At 37.0% G+C, this 17,197-nt stretch overlaps 1 long non-coding RNA gene across 1 annotated transcript in view; it reads right to left on the bottom strand.

Annotated features, from left to right (window-relative positions):
- Window positions 1-230: 230 nt before the first annotated feature.
- LOC114896004 overlaps window positions 231-17,197 on the bottom strand; it is a 109,358-nt gene continuing 92,391 nt past the window's right edge. The window contains exon 3 of the long non-coding RNA XR_003793703.1: window positions 231-278. This is a non-coding gene — a long non-coding RNA (uncharacterized LOC114896004). The remainder of the gene's footprint in view (window positions 279-17,197) is intronic.

Genomic DNA, 17,197 nt, shown 5'->3' with positions numbered 1-17,197 from the left:
ACACATCATTACATCAGTGCTGGCAATTCATTTTTTAATTGGTATACAAAACACAAGGACTAATACTTTATAAAAGTACCTCCATCAAAGAAATGCTACAATGGGGACTTTAAATATAATCAATGATACAATGCATTCATTTCTCTAAAAATATCTCTTTAACCTCTTACTTACTCAGCTGCTTGAATTTAAGCTAGAACTCCAACCCCCATAGGCAGGGCCCTGGGTGTCCCACTGAAATGGGCTATACATCCTCCATCTATGTTAGTGGAAGTCATCTAAAGAAGACAAATATAAAGGCAACAAAATCAATGAGGCAGTCTCCTGCAAAGCTTTATGCATTAATCTCTATCACACAGAGAAATATACACACACCAGTGTAAGGGAAGGAAGTCACTTGTTCTCTAATAAAAGAGAAAACCCTTGATAATAAGCAATTAATAAAGTTGTCATGATTAGTTATGCAACTATGAATCAACATGCACAGTAAAAATGACCACTTTCTATAGACATAAAATATCTATGATTCAATCATAGTGAAAACAGTCATTAATGTGGGTGATTATGAATGATTCTTATGGCTACTTTCCTTCTCTTCCTTTTGTAGTAAAGTAGGAACTCCTGAGCGAGAGTTAATCTAACAACTCAGACACATGTAATCTAGATCAGAGAGCAAATTTATTAGCCATTTCCACTTTTGTTCTTATCTTCCCATATCCAGACTCATGTTTCTCAAACACGCATGTTCAAAATCCCCTAAACTTAGCAAAAATATTTTTAAAAGCAAGCAAGAAAAAGGTGAAATCAGTGGAGGTAAATTTTAGTATTCATATGAATGCAATGTGCCATTCCAAATGATGAAAAACATGTCTAAGGATGTAGGAGGAAAATACTTTTGAATTGTTTGAGAGGAAGGGGACTTTTAAAGAAGATACTGTGTTGGCCAAAAAGTTGATTTGGGTTTTTTCCATCTTATGGAAAAACCCAAACGAACATTTTGGCCAACCCAATAGTTACATGGCATGATATCTGATGATATCCTTAAGATACTGCTTTAATAGCTACTTACCTGGCTAGTCCCAAGACTAGGTGGCTCTGATGTGGGTATGGAGGTATAGATACTGGCCATTGGTGGGGAGGGCAGATGGAGAAGAGAAACTTTGAAAGAATAGGGAAGATTAAGAAGATTCCTTATCAATAAGACTAGGTTGGAGGACACTGTGAACTAATAGAGATAACAACATGCATTGTATACCTACTTGAAGTCAAACATTGAAAAATCAGGAGTAGAGTAGGTAAATGAGACAATCTACTCAAGTCCAAAAATTAACAGGGTACCAAAAAAGCTCAATAATCAAGATAAGTGATAATTTAATATGATATATTTTAAAATAGAAATTAATGCAAGATATTCATAATTGTATTAATTCTATTGTTGCATACAAATTACTGCAAATTTAATGGCTTAAAACAATAACCATTTCTTATTTCAATTTCTGTGGGTCAGAAGCCCATCACAGGCATGGTTGGGTCTACTTAGGACCTTACAAGGCTGAAATCAAATTGCAGCTCATGGTTCTCTTCCAAGCTCCTTTCTGTTATTAGCAGAACTCAATTCTCTTTGGTTGTAAAACCGAGGTCTCCATTTCCTTGTTGCCTCAACCTATTGATTATGCTCATTCCTTGTAGCTGCTCCCCAGTACTTGCTTGTGGCTCCCGCCTTCAAATGCAGTGCTGGTAGGTTGAATCCTTCCCTTAGAATCCCTTAGAATTCTAGATTCACTTAGAATCTCCCTGCCTTCTGCCTTTCTTTTTCACCATCAGCCAGAGAAAGCTCTCTGTGAGTAAAGGCTCATGTGATTAGATCAAGCCCACCCAGATAATTTTCCTATCTTAAAGCCAACTGTGACATACAACATAACATAACATAGCAGGACATAAAATTACATAACAACATAGCACAACATATCATAACATAATCATGAGAATGACAGCCCATCATGTTTACACATACTGGGGACTGGGAAGGACATTTTGGGGCAGCTATTTGAGATTCTGCCTACTACAAGGATGAATAAAATATCAACATTTTAAATAAAAACAGGATTTAAACCTGCCCTTGTATGACCCTGACTCACTTCCTCACCCAAGCCCCAACTGCGTTTCTGATAAAATCTTTTTTTTTCAAAAACAGGCAGCTGGCCTATGAATCGTAATTTCCCACTTTGAATTTTTAAAATATTGAATTAAAATATTATTTATTTATTGGTGCCACTCTCTCCTTAAATTTTTGTACCCACAGTGAGTGCCTCAGTCACCTCACACTAGTCTCAGCCCTTTGTGTTTCACCTGCACCTTCTCAGGTAACTTTCCTCACAACCTTGTAAGGTGGGCCTGACCAATCCCTATCCCAAATGGGCTCACAGAGAAGTTAAGCAATTTGCTCACATTCATATAGGTATTAAAAGACAGGGTTGGGATCCTAACTCACATTCACCTGATTCCAGAAACCAAGCTACTGTCAGCACATTGTGGGCCTTACTAGGAAGGGTCGATGAACAGAAACTATGTCAGCAACTCAGATCATGGATTCAGAATACTTTGCCCAGCACTCCCACACTGTTGATTTAAATCATTAAAATGTTTAAGCCTCAGGTTGAGATAATAAGAGGCAGACTTTATAGTCTATGGAACGAGTAAGTGACAAGACTATAAATTCTTTAAGATCCGGGACATCTTTGATTTTATATATAGCTAGCATGCAATAGTTTTGTGAGCAAATTAATATAGAAGAAATGAATGAGATAAAATCATATAAAAACTCTCTGACTGCTATGATCTGTGAAGTACCATGCAATCATGATATGCCTTCTGCAGAAACATTAGGTGCTTCTGTTAGGGAAATATCCAATTCTATAATGTTTTATGGAGTCATCTCCCATGATCAGTTTCCTTAATATAATAATTAGTTGAGTCTGAAGACCTAGATTATATATATAGTGTTAGACAAACATAGTGGTTTAAGGTTGGTCTCCTGTGCTCTCTAAACTGATAACATAAGACTAAGCAATGTAGTGACTAGAACTGGCTGTAAAAAATGTAAACCCTCAATGATAAATTAGCTTTTATTTATTTATCAGAATGCACGTTCTGTTAGACTGTGGTCTATGAACAGGAAGAAACCAACAACCACCTGGTTAGTTTAGCCAAGGAAAGAAAAAAAGAGAGAGGAAGAAAAAGAAAGAAAGGGAGGAAGGGAAGCAGGGAAGCAGGAAGGGGATGAGAGGGAGAGAAAGAGGGAAGAAAGAAAGAAAAAGAAAGAAAGGGAGGGAGGGAGGGAAAGAAAGAGAGGAAGGAAGGAAAGAAGGAAGGAAGGAAGGGAGAAAGGAAGAAAGGGATGAAAGAAGGAAGGAGGGAAGGGAGGGAGAGAAGGAAGGGAGGGAGGGAGGAAGGGAGGGAGAAAGAGAGAGGGAGAGAAAAAGACCTTTCTTGGATAAACTCAGATAATTAGATAACGTGATATTTTGAAATATGTTACCTAGAGTCATAACCAACTCTATAATTTGAACTTTAGAATCATTTGCATTTCTTAAAGAACTTACTCTAGAATATTTTTATATTGAAGTATGTTTTCTTCTTTAAAAAAAAAGTGACAATCTAACCTAAATGAACATTAGCCAAAGCAGAGTGCAAAATGTTGGAGAGGAATCAGGAGTACATTTTATACTCAACTTTTGGCTAGGCTAGGGCTCCGCACTAGTGCACTCCAGATGATAGATTGGAGCTGTGCTTGGCTCGTTATGGATTTGGCTGATATCTGGCTGACCAGAAACACTTTCTTCCTCTGGAAACCCAAATACCTTTTTTTTTGGGGGGGGTACGCGGGCCTCTCACTGTTGTGGCCTCTCCCGTTGTGGAGCACAGGCTCCGGACGCGCCGGCTCAGCGGCCATGGCTCATGGGCCCAGCCGCTCCGCGGCACGTGGGATCTTCCCGGACCGGGGCACAAACCCGTGTCCCCTGCATCGGCAGGCGGACTCTCAACCACTGCGCCACCAGGGAAGCCCCCAAATACCTATTTTTTTGAGCAAAATTATCCCAATTCAATTTACTTCTAATATCCTTATTACACTCTTTTCTGTTTATCTGTTGCATTATATAGTCACATCTACAGTGATATATATTTAAAATATGAAAAAACTTATTAATTTGTTTCAGGCCATATGCTTTTAAAAGTCTTAATAAAACTTCAAACTTTTATTAATTATATATTTTAATCCATGGATATGCAAATACTAGATTCATATGCTAAAACATGGTAAAGATGCTATTATCTATTATTCCTGTATGCATATATGTTTATAAGCAATATGTTTCCATTCTTTAATTTTGTCCTTTCTTTCTTTCCCTACTCATTGACAATGATGCATTATGTGGCATCATTTTTATAAAAGAATACCACATAGACATACATATGTTTCTAGATATGATGGCTCGAATTAACACTACCTTTTCTATTAGCCTCCTGCTTTAACTTGTCTTTTCTTTAGATACATTATTATCCTTTCTCTTAATTATTCTCTTTTCCTTATACTACACAATGATGAGTCTATTTTAAGAGGTATGAAACAGAGCTTCTCTACCAGAACCTGATCCAGACTCCACTTCAAAATGACAAATGACTAAACAGATACCCTGGTATGTTCCAGAGTGAAAAAACAAGTTTAATAATCATCATTATAACTTCTTTGCTGAGCTTCAACATTAGTCCTGTATGATAGAGCTGATCATGTTATGTCCCTGCCTGAAACGATTCAAGGTTTTCTCCGGATCTTTAGGATAAGAATTTAGGCCTCCAGAGCACATGGCCTGGCCCTGCTCCTGCCCAGCTGCTTCCGTGTCACCCTACTCATTACTCTCTCCCCTCTAGCTATACTTAATTTCTTCTACTTCCACCCATATGGACTGCATACTCATATGGATTAACTCTTTTATTTTAATACTCAAAATGACACTAGGGATTAGACAATAATATTATCTTTACTTATATGTGAAGAAACTGAGACACAGAGGGGCTAAATAACGTACCAAGGACATGTAGATAAGAAGTCACAGAGCTAAGATCTTGACCCATGGGGCAGAACTTAAGCACTCCTGGGAATTTCTACAAAGAGGAAAGTCTACAGATGTTCCTCAACTTATGATGGGGTTATGTCCCCAAAAACTCATCATAAGTAAAAAATATTGTAAAATGAAAATGCATTTAATACACCTAACTTACCAAACACCATAGCTTAGCCTGGCCTACCTTAAACATACTCAGAACACTTATATTAGCCTACAGCTGGGCAAAATCATCTCTACATGAAGCCTTTTTTTTTACAACAAAGTGTTGAATATCTCATGTAATTTACTGAATACTCTACTTAAGTGAAAAACAGGAAAGATGTATGGGCACAGATGGTTGTCAGTGTATCAGTTGTGTACCCTCACGATCACATGGCTGACCTGAGCTGCAGCTCCTGCTACCGCTCAGCATCATGAGAATTTGCATTGCATATCACCAGCCTGGGAAAAGATCAAAATTCAGAATTTGATGTATGGTTTCTAGTGAAAGGGTATCACTTTTGCACCATTGTCAAGTCAAAAAATCCTAAATTGAACCATTGTAAGTTGGGGACTGCCTGCATTTTGTTGTTTTATTTGGTCTAGTTACTTGGCAAAACATCTTTGGAAAAACAAGAATAATTAACTACTTTCTAGGCAGTAAATGTCAATGTACCAGTCCTCCAATTACCTTCTCTAAGAACCTATTTATCCACACCTTGATCTAGTTTGATGTGCATTTCTGTGTAAATACTTCTAAATAGTTTACAGACCAATCCCTCAAATATCTATAATGAATTTGACATTCTTTGAACATGTGTATTCTCAAACTATTAATTAGTTTGTATAATATTGAGATGAAGATATTGATTAGTTTATATGGTAATTTTGAGACATTATGACTAAGATGATCAACATTTCTGGCAAATGCTCATCTACAGGAAATCCAAATTGAAAGATTTTCTTCTAAAAGGCTATTTGCCCAGAGATAACTCTTTAAAAAATGGGCAGGAAAACATCAAGTCAAATTTATGTATGACTACACTATTGTAGTAGTAAATGACAATTGCAGAGATATGATAGGAAAGATAATTGTGTGATAAAGTATCAATTCCTATCCCCTTCTCCAATGACAATGATATTAAATGCTTATTAATGAATTCTTTATTATTTACTGGTAGGGTGCATTTTTAGTGAAAGGTACTCGGGCTTGGAAATGCATAAACCTTGCTCTATTAATTACTAGATGTGTGTCCTTGGGCAAGTTAAACCTTCTTAACTCCAATTTCTTCATTTATAAAATGGGTGATTTTACTTGCCATGTAGGTTTTGAGGATTAAATGAGATAAGATGTAAAATGTATAGCTCTGCACACTTACATATATTAGAAGTTATATACCTAATGCTGTCGCTTTATTTTATTTTTTATTTTTTTTTTTTGCGGTACGCGGGCCTCTCACCGCTGTGGCCTCTCCCGTTGCGGAGCACAGGCTCCGGACGCGCAGGATCAGCGGCCATGGCTCACGGGCCCAGCCGCTCCGCGGCATGTGGGATCTTCCCGGACCGGGGCAGGAACCCGTGTCCCCTGCATCGGCAGGCGGACTCTTCAACCACTGCGCCACCAGGGAAGCCCTGTCGCTTTATTTTTAACTCCTCTCTAATTAGATAGTCTAGAAGATGTTAATAGTAGTTATTTCTTTTTAAAACTTATTTCAGCTTTCAATATTGTTGCGAATTATTCTAGCCATACAAAATAAGAAGTGACTACATCATGGCGCTGAGATTTATAGGTGAAATGAACACCCTGATCACATTACTGTTTCTTTTAGGATATAGATTTCTCTTAAATAATTATAAATTTCAGATTAGCCCAAAATAAACTTGAGTATTGCTTGTCTGATACAAAATAGAATTAGCCAACCTAGCTTTTGGCTTGATAAAGATGAATGAAATTTAAAAATCTAGAGTCCCATTAAAAGCAAATATAAATGAGAATTTCAATTCTTAATTGGAGTATTTCCCAATATATGTACATTTAATAACACATGTCCAAATGCCTTGATTTAGGAATAGAATTTTCATACTCATGTGAATATGTGTCACTGTTTTACATATAAAAGAAGTATAAAAATAAGGAAATGTTCAGAAAAAAATATTGTATTTATGTAAAAATATTAACATGAAAGGATTATTCTTAAAGATTATTTGGAAGAGGAGTTTAGAGGTTCATAATCTATCCAAAATATAAGTAAATAATTAAAACTTCAATTACCCCAGCATCTACTGTAGTATGCGATATCCTTTAAATGATTAGTGAATGATATATAACAAGCAAATGAAGGAATGAATGAATACACTTAAAAAAGTGATATCCCATTCTTGCTATATACATCTTCTGCCTCTGGTGCAGGTGACAGAATTCTGTAATTCAAGATTCAACAAAAAGGAACTGTATCAATCTATAACTTCTAAACCAGTACAGTTTATTATTGTATGTTGGCTTGGTATACAATAGAGATGCTAAGGGAGACTACAATAGGTTCAAAACTTAAACCAAAATCATGTTTTAAATAAAAATGCACACACTCTTCCAGTTAGTGACATTGTAAGTTCTCAGTCATCCATTCTGAAAATCTGAGTTAGTATCTATTCTACTTCTTACAACTAGTCTTTTTTTGTAAATCAAGAAGAGTTGCTGTTTGATTTTATAATATCAAAGCCACATCTTTTCTATTCTTTAGTTACCACCTAGATTCAGACTCATACAGTCCCTACCCCTCATTCAACCTACCCTCTCCATTTTTCCCAGTTACTTGTTTAAAGGTCTATACTGGACATTTCATTGTCTTGTTCAAAAAATCCTCGTTTGTTCCTTTTGCTAATAGTTGTGTTTTTCAAGCTGCTCCACAGTTTCTAGGGGTCTTTTGAGAGGCCTTGGGGTCTTCTGGGAGTGGGGAGGAAGGAAGATCCAAGGGATGCAGGAGGGTAGGAGTCTAGACCTCAAACCTACTTCAAACAGAGAAGCATTGCTTTTATCTGTTCCATAGATGAGGCTTCTGTTAAGAGATTTTATTTGATGAAAGCCTAAAAACTTTGAAAACCTTAGGTCTATATATGGTCTCAACTCCCATCAGAGTCCCAGCCGTGGTCCTTCTCCAGTGAGTGAGAGCACACCTGTCCAGATTTGTGTTATGCCATACTTTTCCAGGTCTCTTGTTTCAGCCACACCAGGACACTCATGGCTTTTGCCATGAGTTTTGTATTCTCCCTCAGGTTTCCTTCATAGGCTCTTCAATCCTGAATCCCCTCCAATCCCTCCTTGTTGAATTCCTCCTACACTTTAAAGCTCAGTTCAAATGCCACCTCCTTCTTCTCAACCTCAAAACATTCTCCTTTTGATTCTTTGGAATCTCAACTGCTCTTTTTTGAACCTCTATTGTAACTATTACCATAGTTTGCCTATGTACTTGAATACATGTTTACTTATCCGTGAGGCTGTAAACTGATGTCAGAAACCATAATAAGTTCAAGTTTTCTTATTGCACGCCTATGTTTAACTCAATACATTTATTAAGTAATAATCAAAGTAATAATAAGTAAATTAAGTATACTGTACATTTATTAGATTAACTTTATTTATTAGATTAACTTTATTCAGTAAGCCTCGATTACTGAAAAAAAATCTGTATCCTGTTATACTAGATGCTAAGGATTGTATTCAATATTTTTTAAAATAATATTTTAATGAATATGGCTAGAATTGATCTTACCAGTCAAAACTCTTAAGTTTGCCAAAGAGGAATCATTACTTCTGATTTTAAAAATGTGGAAACTGAAGGGCTAGGAGATTACAGCATTATTTTCAAATAGGAAAATAGGGCTAGAGAACCAGAAAGCTATACTTATTTTCTCTACTTAACCCACAAGGGAGCCCTTATTTCACCTTAACTTTTCGTTTTTAGTTTTCCTCAGAATGTTCCCAATAAGCTTTGCTTAAACTTCCTTGAAAACTTTCCTCCCTTTCCTCAGCATGGGAGCACCTTCCATTTTGTGTGATACAGTCTCTATTTGGAAAAGCCATACATATTTAGTTCTTTTTAATCTCACCTCACATCAGCCCTTCCAGCCCCTCAATCATTTTTGTAGCTCTCTGAATTCCCTCCAGAATGATGACATCCCTTCTGCTACTGAGGTTTTCATACATGGACACACTTTTCTGACTCACGATGTGTTATCTCTGCATGTGCTGCCCAAACAGTTTTTATAAACCACTATATCATCCCCTGCAATCTTATACTAATTTTCTGTAACTATCACTCCCAGGTTTCATTCAATATTACTACTTTCCAAGTACAGTAGCTTCATTTCCCTGATTATCTGTGAATTTTCATCCAAGATGCATTACTTTACATTTTTCAAAACCTAATCTTATTTTGATATTGCCTACTCAGAGCTGTAACCTCTCTATGTTCATAAATATATTTTCATAGCTAGTGCTTGCAAACCACCCAAATTTTGTGATATTTCTAACTGTAATCTATGATTCAGCTACCCTTTCTAATTATTAGTCTTCAATCAAGTTAATATATTATACAGACTCTTGCCATTTCCCTTTATCTCTTTCCCAAAAGAGAATACATACAAATCTTAGGTAGTCTCACCACTCAGTCTATTGTCACATAGTTTATCTTTTGCTTAACATCCACATGCCTTCATGTGGATGAGTGACTGATGCATCACGCATTTCCCAGCCTATTGGGGTTAGTTTCCTAAGTCATATTTTTAATATATTAAAATACACATCAAGCCATGTAACGCATCCTCTATTGCATAAAAAGTGTTCTCTTTCTATTGTTTTTACTAGACTTTGAAAACTGTAATTCAAGAATTACAGTATTGAGCTTAAGTTACTCTTTTGGATAAAAAGAAATAATGATTCCTTGCACTCCCGTTTATAATGGAGAAAAGATTTCTTTTTAGGAATTATCCCTTTATTCATCTTAGTTGGACAGACAAAGCCTCAGAATTCCTTCTACACTTCCTTCTAAGGCATTCCTACCTGTAGCTCCTGCAGGGGAAAGAGGCCCAGGTGATCCCTTAAGCATAAAATGGATGATCTGTTGTTCAGACCTGGGGTGAGGACTTGATACCAAGGTAGTCCATCTCGAGCCTACTAGGTAGTCTGATGCAAGAATTCTGTCCATATATAGATACAATGATGTAACATATATTAATATTTTTATGTATCTGCAAAGGTAATGAAAGTATTGTTATTAAAATTTTATTAGTGGGGGACTTGAGATATAAAGAGTTTGAACGGCTTGTTTAACTCTAAACATATCAGTCGAAAGGCGACTTTTGCAGCACCAGGAATCCAATATTTATAACTGCAGGAAAGCCCAGAGTTAACCCAGTGTTGGATTTCCATTGACCGCAGAAGTCTCTCTTCTTCTGCACGTGTCCTTTAAAGCCAAAGCTTGGGGCCACCCAGGACTATAGTTTGCTGGTGGCTACAGGACTCACCTACATCCTGGACCTGGAGGATTTCTATTACTATCTTGTGACATCATTCATCACAAGAGGATGCTATATGTATTTTAACTGGAGTATTTAGATGTTTTGTAGTGGGAAATTTTCAGGACATCTAGCTTGCCATATTGCCAGGAGGAAAAGACTGCAATGGCTTCATGCATCTGTGTGTATCCCTGACGTGGAAAGTCCTTGAGGCCTCCTCTGCATGTATGCTCTCTGCCGAACCATGCCCGCAGATTGAAGGTGGCAACACATTTTTTTTTAAGTAATTGAACAAATGAATTCGTCCATTTACCTCATTCGTTGACTAAAACAATAGATCAATGACAATTCATTAAAACCTCAGCCTGTTAAGCATTAATGTCTTGTAGAGATATCTTCTAAGGAATAGGTGGAACTCAGAAATGAATAGGGCATCTCAGTAATGCTGACCTACTCAAAGGCTCTTGGCCCATCCTGGGTCATGAAATCCTTTGCCTATCTGAGGAAATCCAGGGATTCTTCTTAAAGAAAAATGCATGTATGCAGAGAATATATGTGGCCTATGGTTTTGTTTGGTTCATAGTTCTCGGACACTCATCCACAGACCCCGAGGTATGTATGGCACAGCCAAAATTCCTCACAAGAAGAGTCTGATTAATTTGTAGCTACTGGCATTATTACCCCTGGACACGTGACCATACCTCTGTTTTACACAGTCACTTAAATTCACCCATTACTCACTCCCGAAGTCTCAGAGTCATGGACAAGAATGTCTAATGGGATCTGCCTATGTCACACTCCTAAAGGATTAGATGCCAGGCTGCTGGGGAAGGAACCAGCCACCCCTTTTCAGCATCTGTTGTGGGAGACCCTACCTCCCACTTATTCTGGGATATTCTTCCAAAGAGGAAGGGTGTTTGAATCTGGGTAGTCAAAATCACAAATATTCATTGAATCCTCAAAAACAAAGCAAAAGAACAAAATTCTTGCAAAGCTGAAAAGAAACATTAACCACATTCCACTACTCCAATCCAGTGTTAAAATGTTTCAGTATTTCCTTCATTTTTCCCCTAATTATTTTTCTTATCATTGTCTTATCTTCAATTTTGTTTTGCCTCTCACTCAATATCAGTATTACACAATAAACAACAAACTATAAGCTCTATAATTACAGTTATGTTTATATTTATGTAATATCTGTTTATATATCTGTGTATCTATCAAATAATCTATCCATCTTTTCCTGGAACAAAATGAAAAATAATACTAATAGCATTTATGTCTGGATAGTACAATTTTAATTGTTATATTTTACTGTGTTCTATGGCTTCTAGAGTGTGTTCTAAAGTTTCCTTTTTACTGGGAATTCCCTGGTGGTCCAGTGGTTAGGACTTCTAGCTTTCACTGCTGAGGGCCCAGATTCAATCCCTAGTCAGGGAAATAAGATCCTGCAAGCTGTGTGGCTTGGAAAAAATATATATATATATATTGCCAAAAACAACCAAAAAAAAGACTGAGGTTTCCTTTTTACTAGAAGAAATGCAGTAAAAGTATCAAAATAAATCAGTTTCCATATGTCCGTATTTTTCATAGCATGGTATTTGTAATACTAATTTTCAGTTGTAGCATAATTTCCATTGAGTAATTGAGGGAAGTAATATTAGCTCTTATTTTTTTTTTACTGTCATAAAAATGAATATTTTTGGATTACTTTTCCAAAATAATTTTCATACACGCAGTTATTGGCTCAAAGTTTACAAACATTTTGTTACTCTTAGTAGATATTGCCAAACTGCTTTCCAAAATCTTGTACCAATCAATAATGCCTCCAACCAAGAATGAAGGGTGATAATTTCATGGCCTCCTTGTCTACATTTGTAACATAATTTAAAATTTTTGATAACCCAATATAAAAAACGGCAATTGATTTTTGTTTTACTTTGTCTGCCCCTGGTTATCTGAGCAAGGTTTAACATGTTCCATATTTATTTGCAAACTTATTGCATTACTCTGCATATTCTATTTTGTGTAGTTTCTATTCTACATATACTCAAGTATTTCACATACTTGAAAGTGTAGCACATACTTTTAAGTGCTTCATTTACCTAACAATGCGTGCTGTTTATAAACAGGGAATCACATATTACACTCATCTGCCATAAGCAAGCAAACTTATATTTTCAGATTTGCTCAAATGGGTCTATTTTCCTTACTATGGCTACATCTTCCATTTCTTCCCAAGCAGAAAAAGTAAGCAAACACAGGCACACACAAACAACACACAAAATCAAAACAAAATTGTCAACAGATAAATTCAATGATTTTTTAAATGTTAGTTTTTCTTATTGACAACTCCAGATCACTCATTCTCCCAGATAACATTTTTTCCCCTGATTCTGAAATAATTTTCTTTCTGTTTGATGAAAGCAAGTTTGCTTGCCTGATCATGGAGTATCAGATGAGTCGATAGCGTTGGCTACTGGAGAATTTACAGCTTCAGATCAATCATCTGTATTAGAGATAGTGGGGATTTATGATGAAGAGTTATGGTGGCAGAGGGATAGATGAGAAAGATGTTTGTGACCCTGGGGATTTAGTCTGACCACAATGAAGAGAATAGAAGGAAAGAAATCTGTGCTTGTCTGGCATAACAAGAACAATGGATTTGGAAGAGAAGGGTGAAAAGAATTAGGTTTGAATGAAAGTCTGCTCCATGCAGGAGGTATTTGAGTTGTTCATTTGCTCCAAACAAAACATTTTCTCATTTTTACTCCCAGGACAGCAGGAAAAGAGGGAAATGAAGAAAACTTAGTGATTAGTTGGAAGAAGCAGATAAATAATTTTGAAGTAGTCTGGTTATGACTGAATAGCAAATATGAATAAGAGAGGAAAACTTTTGCATATTATAGAGGTGAAAAAATCAGCATGAAATTTTGAGAAATAATGAAGTCTTCAGTGCATAATCATGCCCTGTGAAGGTATTAGCAAAACACTGAGAAAGGCAAGACTGGCAGAGGAGACAGCGATGAAGACAGAAACTGGGGATTTATCTACACAGACAAGGTAGTCAAAACCATCTGTGAAGCATAGTTCTTTAAGAGAAAAAAATTGCATCTATCTCCCCAAATACTATACAGGAAGGTACTGTGAGAAAGCTGAGGAGTCATCAGAAAGGATCCATAGAATCAGGGAGCAATATTTATGGAAAGGCCATTTTGTGGCATGTGCTAATTAGTTATATATGTAGAAAGATGAATAAGATGTATTTAGTACGAAATTTTTAAATTTTGTTCAAGGAATAGTAGGAAAATAAAACAAAAGGAAGAAAAGAGTTTTATCTAGTCATATTTTAAAAATCTTTTCAAGAAAGTAAAATAACTATGTTATGTTTTATTTGCCCTGAAATCCTAAAATGACAACTAACAGCCAGAAAGCCACAATTATGCTTTGTGCTGAGGTTTCATCAAATAATTTAGTTTTTATAAAATATTCTAGCATATCTAGCATATAAAATATCTAGCATACTGTGTATTTCTATTATGAATATAATAATAAATATTTTAGAAATTTTGGAAATTACTGAGAAATAGAAGAAAGATGAACAAAACCATCTATAGTCACATCATTTGGGGGAATTGCTTGAATGCATTTCCACTAACTTAGCCTTGCATGGTATTTGTTTTTAGGTTTGACTCTTTATTTTTTTGGTATACTTATTTTCTCATAGCTATAGTCACATGTGAAAATAATATTATGATGTCTTTTTTCACACACTTTACAAACGAGTGCTTTCTAAGTTATTTCTGCACTTCAAAAAATTTCAAAATAGTCAAGCAAGCAGTTAAAATACAATTTACCTTTTTCCTCAATATTGAACATTTAAATAATGCTGAACTAGGTAGCTTGATAAATTTTAAGTATTTTTATTATCATTAGTATTATCCACTCCCATGAGAATTGCTATTTTAGGGAAATCATCAGAAAGTACCTAAATAACCTTAATATAAAGCTAATACCTTTTTTCATTTATCTACTTGCTGCATAATAAACAATCTTAAACTTAAAAAAAAAAAAAAAAGCTCCCAAATCTACAAATTGAACAGGGCTCGGCAGGCACAGTTCAAGAAGACCACAAGCTAAGTCATCATCATTAGTATCCAGAAGTATCTATTGAGCCTCTGTAAGACTTGACGCTTATCTCATTGAAAGACGTGAGATGGTATAGAATTTTCCCAGAGGAGAACATGTGGTATGTGTTCAGGAAGGGCTGTCTGTATTCAGGTATGTGACTGGACTTGAATGCCTTGAATGAGAAATCAACAGGTGGAGAACAATTTCAATATGATGGTAAGGGGCAACTCTGAGGCATCACCTTAAGTCTTTCTAAGGTCTTAATAAATGATATTACCATCCTTGATTTGATCTTTGGCCAGGATTAGTTTCTTAATTTGAGAATGGTTTGCCTTCAGGAGAGATGGGAATGAGAAACAGTTTTATTTTGGGACCCCCATAAGTCCTGGATCATTTATATTTCCTCAAATTTCACCTATAAACAGATCAGTTCTTAGCTCATCTCTATCTCTCATTTTAGTCTAGGCAGCTAGAAAAAGTCAGGTGGTACCTTCAGTAGTTTTTCTGGAAATCTTCTTAACTAGCTCATCGAGTTCATTAGACATTTCTTATTTTCCACGTTAACTCAAGCAAGTTTTTTTGTTTGTTTGTTTGTTTGTTTGCTGTACGCGGGCCTCTCACTGTTGTGGCCTCTCCCGTTGCAGAGCACAGGCTCCGGACGCGCAGGCTCAGCAGCCATGGCTCACGGGCCCAGCCGCTCCGCGGCATGTGGGATCTTCCCGGACCGGGGCACGAACCTGTGTCCCCTGCATCGGCAGGCGGACTCTCAACCACTGCACCACCAGGGAAGCCCAACTCAAGCAAGTTAGGTCAAACTTTCTGGTGCTACATAAGAAGGGTCCTCTTCCCTCCAGTGTCCAATAACACTTTTTCACTGATCTTTAGGGTCTAATTGATAGCCTCCTCTAGTCTCGTTAGGCTTCTGCTAATACTCTCTTCGAAGCCCTGTGAGCTTTCACTAACTGTCCTTGAGACTTTTGCAGCGTATAGTTGCTGTCTGATCCCAAAGGCACTGCCACATATTTTAGGACTTTTGTTATAGGAGCGCCTCACTTCCAGTACCCGACTATATTTCAGCTATCTATTGCTGCATAACACACCAACCCCAAACGCCATGGCTTCAGACAACCACAGTCATTTAATTTGCTCAAAAATGTGTAATTTTGAACTCAACTATTACAAAGTCAGCAGGTACACGTTATCTCTGTTGCATTGGGGTGTTGAGGGTAGATCAACCCGGGGTTGGGAGATCTAGTTTCAACTTGTCAGAGAGATTGGTGCTGGAAATCAGCCAGGACGTGGACCCGGACCCTGGTGCTTCTCTACAGGGGCTGCTTGGGCTTTCTCACAATATGCTGGCTGGGTCTTGGGAGCAAAGCATCCCGAGAAAATCGGGTGGAAATAGTACCATCTTTTACAGCGTATCCTTGAAAACCACACAGTGTCACTTCTGCTATAGACACAAATCCACCCATGCAAGAAGAGGGAACCTAGCCCGTGCCTCTGAATGGGAGGAGTGGTAAAATCACATTGTAAGAAGAGCATGTGGGAGGACAGATATAGTTGTGACCCCTTTTTGGGTAATACTATCTGTCCCATACCCACCAATATTCTTGAGGACAATTAAAAATTCACTATTGATAATATGAAGCATTCTGGTTGGTAATGTAGCTGTGGCCATTTGTATTTTGGGAGGGAGTGTGTGTGTGTGTGTGTGTGTGTGTGTGTGTGTGTGTGTGTGTGGTATTATATGTTTGATTTGGGCATGTTGGGGTGGAAGTTGGATAGAAGTGTGAGGAAACGTTTCTTTGTAGAGCGTAAACTAAAATAGACCTTGTCAGAACTGTTGCTTGTTGCTTGTTCCTATGGAAATGGGCAATGTGGGAGGTGGGGGCAGGAGAGTGTTTTCTTGTGTGTAGGGCAGGCTGAAAGTTACTTTTATGAGGAAAAGAGCAGAGCAGAGCATAGACGCTGAAAGAAATAATCTTATAATAGTCAAGTGACAACCAGAGTTGCTTAGAAGACCAACTAATTAAATATGGCTGAGACATTAACAGAGGGGTATTTCTTCTCATTTCCATATAAAATCTAGTAATTCTCTGGAGGGTTTGAGAACATGGAGATCTTTGCTTAAACATAGGTGTCTTATGACTGTCACATCAACAGGACCACTGTGAGGTTTCTCTAGATGGACTTGAAAGTGGAGGATGGACTTGAAGGTGGAGGACCTCAACTGGGCACAGTTGTAGCAGAAAAGAGGAGCATGGCAGATGCCCTTAGGAATGGAATTTGACAGAACTTGTTTGTGAATACATATGATATATACCCTCTCTGGGGGTTCAAGAAATAATTACAGAATAATTCTGGTGGGATAATTTCTGACGGAGGAATTGTTTTGACATTTGACAGTTAAAAGAAAGAGCTTCAAGCCAATGTAATGTGGGCAT

This window comes from Monodon monoceros, unplaced genomic scaffold (genome assembly GCF_005190385.1).
Source record: "Monodon monoceros isolate NGI ecotype Baffin Bay Population unplaced genomic scaffold, NGI_Narwhal_1 Super_Scaffold_15, whole genome shotgun sequence".
NCBI lineage: Eukaryota > Metazoa > Chordata > Mammalia > Artiodactyla > Monodontidae > Monodon > Monodon monoceros.
This window is presented reverse-complemented; position numbering and strand designations above follow the sequence as displayed.